The 7,500-nt window shown below is 45.9% G+C and overlaps 5 non-coding genes across 5 annotated transcripts in view; all 5 read left to right on the top strand.

Moving 5' to 3' along the window:
* The first annotated feature begins 6,499 nt into the window (after nucleotides 1-6,499).
* LOC125795907 (5S ribosomal RNA) lies at nucleotides 6,500-6,618 on the top strand. Its single transcript, XR_007434899.1, has one exon. It is a non-coding gene; the product is annotated as a 5S ribosomal RNA (ribosomal RNA).
* Nucleotides 6,619-6,728: 110 nt separating this feature from the next.
* On the top strand, nucleotides 6,729-6,847 carry LOC125795298 (5S ribosomal RNA). Its single transcript, XR_007434290.1, has one exon. It is a non-coding gene; the product is annotated as a 5S ribosomal RNA (ribosomal RNA).
* Nucleotides 6,848-6,957: 110 nt separating this feature from the next.
* LOC125795297 (5S ribosomal RNA) lies at nucleotides 6,958-7,076 on the top strand. The gene has a single exon (XR_007434289.1). It is a non-coding gene; the product is annotated as a 5S ribosomal RNA (ribosomal RNA).
* A 110-nt stretch (nucleotides 7,077-7,186) lies between these two features.
* Nucleotides 7,187-7,305, top strand: LOC125795296 (5S ribosomal RNA). The gene has a single exon (XR_007434288.1). It is a non-coding gene; the product is annotated as a 5S ribosomal RNA (ribosomal RNA).
* A 110-nt stretch (nucleotides 7,306-7,415) lies between these two features.
* The window catches only part of LOC125795295 (5S ribosomal RNA), a 119-nt gene continuing 34 nt past the window's right edge, over nucleotides 7,416-7,500 (top strand). Inside the window, exon 1 of the ribosomal RNA XR_007434287.1 lies at nucleotides 7,416-7,500. This exon is cut by the window's right edge and continues 34 nt beyond it. This is a non-coding gene — a ribosomal RNA (5S ribosomal RNA).

Genomic DNA, 7,500 nt, shown 5'->3' with positions numbered 1-7,500 from the left:
GATCCAGCCAAGGTAATTGAAATATTGCAGGAATTATACGGGTGTTCCCAGTCCTATGTAGCCTTACAGGAAGCATTCTTTTCTAGAAAGCAACAGGATGGTGAGACTTTGCATGAGTTCTCTTTAGCGTTATTAAGTCTTATGGAAAGGGTTAAACAAAGTGCACCGGGAGGTATGCCAAATGCTGAAGCATTGTTGCGTGATCAATTTGCTGAACATGTTGCTGAATGTGCCCTGCGCAGGGAGCTGAAACAATTGGTCCGATGTCGGCCCACTATCTCTTTGTTGGAGGTTCGTTCAGAAGCCATCCGGTGGGAACAGGAAGGTATGTTAGGGGGCATCCGAGCAAGAAGTCAGTCAGTTCCCGCTTATGGTATTCAGTATGGGGTCCAAGGGGGTACCCAGGCAGAGGCTGGTGTAGTAATGGGATCTGAGTTGGGGGAATTGAAGGATATCTTGAAACGCCAACAGGATCAGTTAAACACACTGGTGCAAACGGTAGCTTCTTTACAAGAGTCACATAGGTCTAGGCCCCCCCAGATGGGTAGAGTGGTCTGTAGACGGTGCCAAAGACCAGGGCACTTTGCTAGAGAGTGTAGGGAGACAGGGACATCAAGGTATCCTTCTTTTTCTGGTAGAGAACCACCCTCAAATTTGCGTGGGTCATCTTATTCCAACCAGGTATCGGAAAACTAGCACCCACCGTATTGCGGAGCCACAGTCCGGGTGGGGAGCTTACTGGCTCTAAAACTGGAAATGCCTCAGGTATTGGTCCAAAGTTAATTGCATCATGTCCTCATATTGATGTTCTTATTGGGGGGGTAAGGGTGCCATGTTTAGTGGACACTGGGTCAATGGTGTCCACTATCACTGAAAGCTTTTTCTTGCAGCACTATAAGCCCTGGGGTCCAGATCACCTTAATTCCTGTCACTGGTTGCAGCTTCGGGCAGCAAATGGGCTCTCTATCCCTTACCTTGGATACCTGGAGTTGGATGTGGAGCTGTGTGATAAGGTAGTACAAAAGTGTGGGGTGTTGGTGGTTAAAGACCCTTTAGGCGGCTCCCCTAGTGATGTTCCCGGTGTGCTGGGAATGAACGTGATCGGCAAGTGTTATCAAGAATTGTTTGGACAACATGGCTCATGTTTGTTTGACTCTCCTTCTTTGTTGCAGGCTCCAAGCTTGGTTCTTCAGGCGCTGCAGCATTGTCATAGAGCCTCTGCTCAACCTGTTTACAGGGCATGTGGTAAGGCAAAGGTGTGTGGCAGAAGGGTTCAGCGTGTTCCTGGGGGCACCACAAAGTTTGTGCCGGTAACCGGTTGGAGTTCACAGTGTAGTGGCCCAATTTTGTTTGAGCCTGCTGATGTGGGGTTACCAGAAGGCCTTTTGGCCTCATCTGCTTTGGTAAGCTGGCATAACGGGACGGTGTATGTCCCTATTGTTAACGTGGGTACCAAAGATGTGCTTCTTCATCCTCATACTCAGTTGGGGACTTTGAGTAATGTTCAGGTTGTTAGTTTACCAGCAGGAGTTGCAGAGGTGCGAGCCATGGACACTGGTGGGGCCTCAACTGCAGCTATGGCGCTCCAGGAGAGTTTGGAGACCATTGAGTTGTCATCATTGTCTGGTCAGGAACAGGAACAGGTAAGGTCTCTGTTGTCCAAATATTGGTCAGTCTTTTCTGCTCATGATGGAGATCTGGGGTGTACAAACCTTCTTTCTCATGAGATCCCACTGTTGGATGAGGTTCCAGTGAGACAACGTTATAGAAGAATACCCCCATCTGAATATGAGGTCGTAAAGGCCCATATTGATCAGCTTTTGGAGACTCAAGTTATTCGGGAAAGTTGCAGCCCATATGCATCACCTATAGTTTTGGTGAAGAAAAAAGATGGTACACTTCGCATGTGTGTAGACTACCGCCAGTTAAACAGTAGGACCAGAAAGGATGCCTTTCCCTTACCTCGCATTGAAGAATCACTTGATGCACTTTCAGGGGCCCGCTGGTTTTCTACTTTAGATTTAACCAGTGGATATAATCAAGTGCCAGTTGCAGAGGGAGATAAAGCAAAGACTGCATTCTGTACACCGTTTGGCTTATTCGAATGGAATAGGATGCCTTTTGGCCTTTGCAACGCACCTAGTACCTTCCAGAGATTGATGCAGCGACTGTTTGGTGACCAGCAGTGCCAATCTCTGTTATTATACCTAGATGATGTTGTGGTCTTTTCCTCTTCTGTTTCACAGCACTTGGCTAGGCTGGAGCTTGTGCTGGGGCGCTTGCAACAGGAGGGACTCAAGGTGAAGCTGGAGAAATGTGCCTTTTTCAAACCTGAAGTTAAGTATTTGGGTCATGTTATTTCCAGTGCTGGCGTCTCCACTGATCCGGGTAAGATTGAGGCAGTGTCAAATTGGCAGCGACCTTCTAATGTTTCTGAGTTGCGTTCATTTCTAGGCTTTGCCAGCTATTATCGACGCTTTGTAGAAGGCTTTGCTAAATTGGCAGCTCCACTGCATAGGTTGGTAGCTCAGTTGGGTGGGTCAAAGTCCCGAAAGGGGTCAGGACAGAGCTTTTTTGATGCCTGGACTGATCATTGTGAGGAGAGTTTTGCTGAATTGAAAACTAGGCTTATTGGGTCTCCAGTGCTGGCCTATGCTGATTTCACGCTTCCCTTTATTTTGGAGGTAGATGCAAGTCATAGTGGGTTGGGAGCTGTCCTTTCTCAGAAGCAGGAAGGTAAGGTTAGACCTATTGCCTTCGCTAGTCGGGGTCTTAGGCCCACGGAGCGCAATATGTCAAATTATAGCTCCATGAAGCTGGAGTTTTTGGCACTCAAGTGGGCTATGACCGAGAAGTTCCGCGAATACTTGTTGGGGCATAAGTGTGTGGTCTATACTGACAACAACCCTCTCAGTCATTTGTCCTCAGCGAAACTGGGTGCTTTGGAGCAACGATGGGCTGCCCAGCTGGCTTCTTTTGACTTCGAGATCAAGTATCGTTCAGGAAGGAGCAATGGTAACGCTGATGCTTTGTCCCGACAGTATAAGCCTGGTGTGTTGGACAGTTTGGTCCCTGGCATTTCTGTTCCCCCTTCTCTTGAGCATGTCACAGAACCAAGTTTCAAAGTGACCCAAAATGTTGTTTCTATCTTTCCTTCTCACACTTCTGCTGAAATGCAGGCTTTACAGGAAGCTGATCCAGTCCTAAAGGAAGCGTTGGTTTTTCTGCGAAGAAATAGACCCCCAAATCCAGAAGAACGGAAGAGTCTTTCTCCGCCTGCATTGGTATTGCTGCGTCAATGGGACAGGTTGGTGGAGAAAAACGGTTTGACTTATCGGAAGATTTGGTGGCCTGATGGCCATGAAGAGGTTTATCAGCTAGTTCTACCAGCACATCTGAAAGAGGATGTGTTGAGGCAACTCCATCAAGAACATGGTCATCAAGGCACTGAGCGCACCATGGAGCTGGTTCGTCAGCGGTGTTACTGGCCGGGTATGTCTGCAGATGTGAAACGCTGGTGTAGGGAGTGTGAGCGCTGTCAAGTGTCCAAGGATGCTCAACCAGTGGCCCACAGTTTCATGGGCCATCTTTTGGCCTCACGTCCTAATGAGATCCTGGCCATGGATTTTACTGTGCTGGAGCCTTCTGGAAATGGAATAGAGAACGTTTTGGTCCTGACTGATGTGTTCAGTAAATATACATTAGCCATTCCTACTCGAGATCAGCGAGCTCAAACGGTGGCCCAGGTTTTGGTGAGTGAATGGTTCTGTAAGTTTGGGGTGCCAAGTCGATTGCATTCTGATCAAGGTCGTAGTTTTGAGAGTGCCCTTATCCAACAGTTATGTCACTTGTATGGTGTTCACAAATCTCGTACTACCCCGTGTCATCCCGCAGGAAACGGACAATGTGAACGTTTTAACCGAACGTTGCATAACCTGTTGCGAACTCTACCTCCTTCTAGGAAGAGGGGTTGGGTGTCTTGTCTTCCTCATTTGACCTTCTATTACAATACCACTCCACATCAGGCAACTGGTGAGTCTCCGCATTTTCTGATGTTTGGTCAAGAACCACAGTTACCTGTTGATTTTCTGTTGGGTAGAGTGCCTGAACCGGTGGCTGGTACGGTCAACGACTGGATCTTGGAACATCAGACTCAGCTCCAGGTAGCTTTTGAGGGGGCCAGGGATCGCATGGCTGTGGCTGCTAGCCATCGCAAGGAGCGTCATGATCAGCAGGTAAAGGATGTTACATTAAAGGAAGGACAGTTAGTTTACCTCCGTAACTATGGGGTAAGAGGTCGTCATAAGATGCAAGACTTTTGGAGCTCTGTAGTGTATAAGGTACTGAAGGCCCCTAGGGGTTCTGGCTCAGTGTATACTATTGCACCTGTAGATAACCTGAGTACAGTTAAGCATGTACATCGTTCCCTGTTAAAAGCTCAGATTCAGGGGCGTACACCTGATAGCTTGGAAGAATGTGTCACTGAGGTAGTACAACAAGAACAGGAGGGTGGAGAATCTTCCGCTGAGGGGGATCTGTATGTTTTAATGTCTGATCGGGCCCCAGGGTTTGGAGGGTTGCAAGCTGTAGTTCCTGTTTCTACGCAAATTGCTCCTGCAGTGCCCGTTTCAGGGCAGTCTCTTTCTGAGGCATCTCGTTCCATTACTGGGGTAGGACCAGTTGCGGGGCCACTAAGTGATCCACCGGTGGCAAGTAATTTGGTGGTGCGCAAGACCACTCGTACGACCGCTGGTCACCACTCTAATCCTAACCACCTTCCTAGGGCAGTGGGAAATTTGGCTAGTGTATCTGTTCCGGAGTCAGTGTCTCACTACTTTAGGCCCTGGCATTGAGTTATTGGGGGAGAAGATTAAAGCCATTACCGGGACGGTAATGGAAACAAAAGGGGGGTGGATTGTGGCAGGACTAATTATTTCTAATAATAATAATAATAATAATAATAATAATAATAATAATAATAATAATAATTTGGGGGTACCTTTTTTTGTTAATGTTTGGTAGTATTAATTTAAATATTTTAGAATTATGATTACCGGGTGGTTGATTTGAGTTAGTTATTTGGTGCTCCTATAAAAGGGCTTCTTTTTGCATGCTGCAGCGTCTGCCTTGGGTTCCCCCCTCCCCCTTCCGCTTCACCGCGTGGCTCAGAGAGCGTTTTGTTGCTGTCTCATCCTCTGAAACTGCACTCGAGTCTGGCTTATCCCAGTTCTCAGTTTAACTCCTCAGTGGGAATTGTTGGCGTCTGACCAATTGTAACGCTGCCTGACGGCATTTTCATCAGCTCTCGGGTCCAGCCGATCTGGTGTGATTACTGGCTGTTGCATGAAGATAGCATCCTGTAACGGTGAAATAAGCTGCCGTTTTGCCTCCAGAGAAGTTTAATGAAGCTCTAAGACACTTTTATTCTCTTAAGTGTGTTGATAACTGTGGTGGGAACCTATATCATTCTGTGCTGAATTATCGGACTGCAGCTTGTGCTCATGCACACTGTTTTATAGCTGAAAAGCTCTACTCTTACTTACTTACTATTTGTTTATAAAACTCCGTCTACTATCAGTGCAACTATATTACACCTGTGGTGTATGCATTGTTATTTTTGTGCACTGATGCTTCATCTGTAAATTGTTTGCTGTGTGCAATAGTTAATCCAATCTAAACTGTATTTTGAGCCATTGTATTGTGGTCCTTTTTATATTTCTGATTTTATTTGGTAGTTGTGGAGTAGGTGCATGAGGGATCCAGGAGGGGAGATTTAAGTATTATTTTCACTTTGCTTTACTGGTTGGGATTTGATTTATTTTCTGGCACGGGTGACTTTTGTTGTGATTTTGATATTTTTTAGTTAAATTTTGGCCCCCACCTGGTGAGCTTCAGCCCTACAACAATTAAAATAATTAGCTTCTTTGTAATTTCTTAACTCAAATGACCTGTTGTTGATTTTAATGTGTTTTTGAGCATTGAGTGGTTCTGGTGATATTAATATTAAAATTTTCTCTGTTTTGCAGCCGTGTGTATCTGTCTATCTATCTGTCTATCTATCTGTCTATCTAGCTGTCTATCTATCTATTGTTTTATTTTATTTTTTATAAGCCTATTTTTGATTAATAAAATCTTTTTGGTTAATTGAAATCCTTGTCTTTGTACTTTCTGGTACCCACGAACCTGAAGTGTTAAATTTCTTTGGGTGCAATTCCCAAAGTGGCGTAGTTGGCTGCACTGGTGTAAGGGTAACTAAGGTATTTACATAGTTTAGGTAAATTAATTATTTTTATTAAGTCCTACCGCTCGCTCCCCCGCCACATTCGCAGGGTTTGGCCTGGTTAGTACTTGGATGGGAGACCACCTGGGAATACCAGGTGCTGTAAGCTTTTCCCCTCTTGCTTCCATTACCATGGTCTTGTTATACATTACTAGTTTGTTATCTGAAACCCAACATAGATGAAGTTGCATAAGTAGTCTTGATGAGAGCTCTGCAATGGCTTACGGTCACATTACCCTGAGAACGCCCGATCTCGTCTGATCTCGGAAGCTAAGCAGGGTTTGGCCTGGTTAGTACTTGGATGGGAGACCACCTGGGAATACCAGGTGCTGTAAGCTTTTCCCCTCTTGCTTCCATTACCATGGTCTTGTTATACATTACTAGTTTGTTATCTGAAACCCAACATAGATGAAGTTGCATAAGTAGTCTTGATGAGAGCTCTGCAATGGCTTACGGTCACACTACCCTGAGAACGCCCGATCTCGTCTGATCTCGGAAGCTAAGCAGGGTTTGGCCTGGTTAGTACTTGGATGGGAGACCACCTGGGAATACCAGGTGCTGTAAGCTTTTCCCCTCTTGCTTCCATTACCATGGTCTTGTTATACATTACTAGTTTGTTATCTGAAACCCAACATAGATGAAGTTGCATAAGTAGTCTTGATGAGAGCTCTGCAATGGCTTACGGTCACACTACCCTGAGAACGCCCGATCTCGTCTGATCTCGGAAGCTAAGCAGGGTTTGGCCTGGTTAGTACTTGGATGGGAGACCACCTGGGAATACCAGGTGCTGTAAGCTTTTCCCCTCTTGCTTCCATTACCATGGTCTTGTTATACATTACTAGTTTGTTATCTGAAACCCAACATAGATGAAGTTGCATAAGTAGTCTTGATGAGAGCTCTGCAATGGCTTACGGTCACACTACCCTGAGAACGCCCGATCTCGTCTGATCTCGGAAGCTAAGCAGGGTTTGGCCTGGTTAGTACTTGGATGGGAGACCACCTGGGAATACCAGGTGCTGTAAGCTTTTCCCCTCTTGCTTCCATTACCATGGTCTTGTTATACATTACTAGTTTGTTATCTGAAACCCAACATAGATGAAGTTGCATAAGTAGTCTTGATGAGAGCTCTGCAATGGCTTACGGTCACACTACCCTGAGAACGCCCGATCTCGTCTGATCTCGGAAGCTAAGCAGGGTTTGGCCTGGTTAGTACTTGGATG

Source organism: Astyanax mexicanus, unplaced genomic scaffold (assembly GCF_023375975.1).
Source record: "Astyanax mexicanus isolate ESR-SI-001 unplaced genomic scaffold, AstMex3_surface scaffold_46, whole genome shotgun sequence".
NCBI classification, from domain to species: domain Eukaryota; kingdom Metazoa; phylum Chordata; class Actinopteri; order Characiformes; family Acestrorhamphidae; genus Astyanax; species Astyanax mexicanus.
Note: the sequence above shows the minus strand (reverse complement) of the source record. Positions and strands in the feature narration are given on the sequence as shown.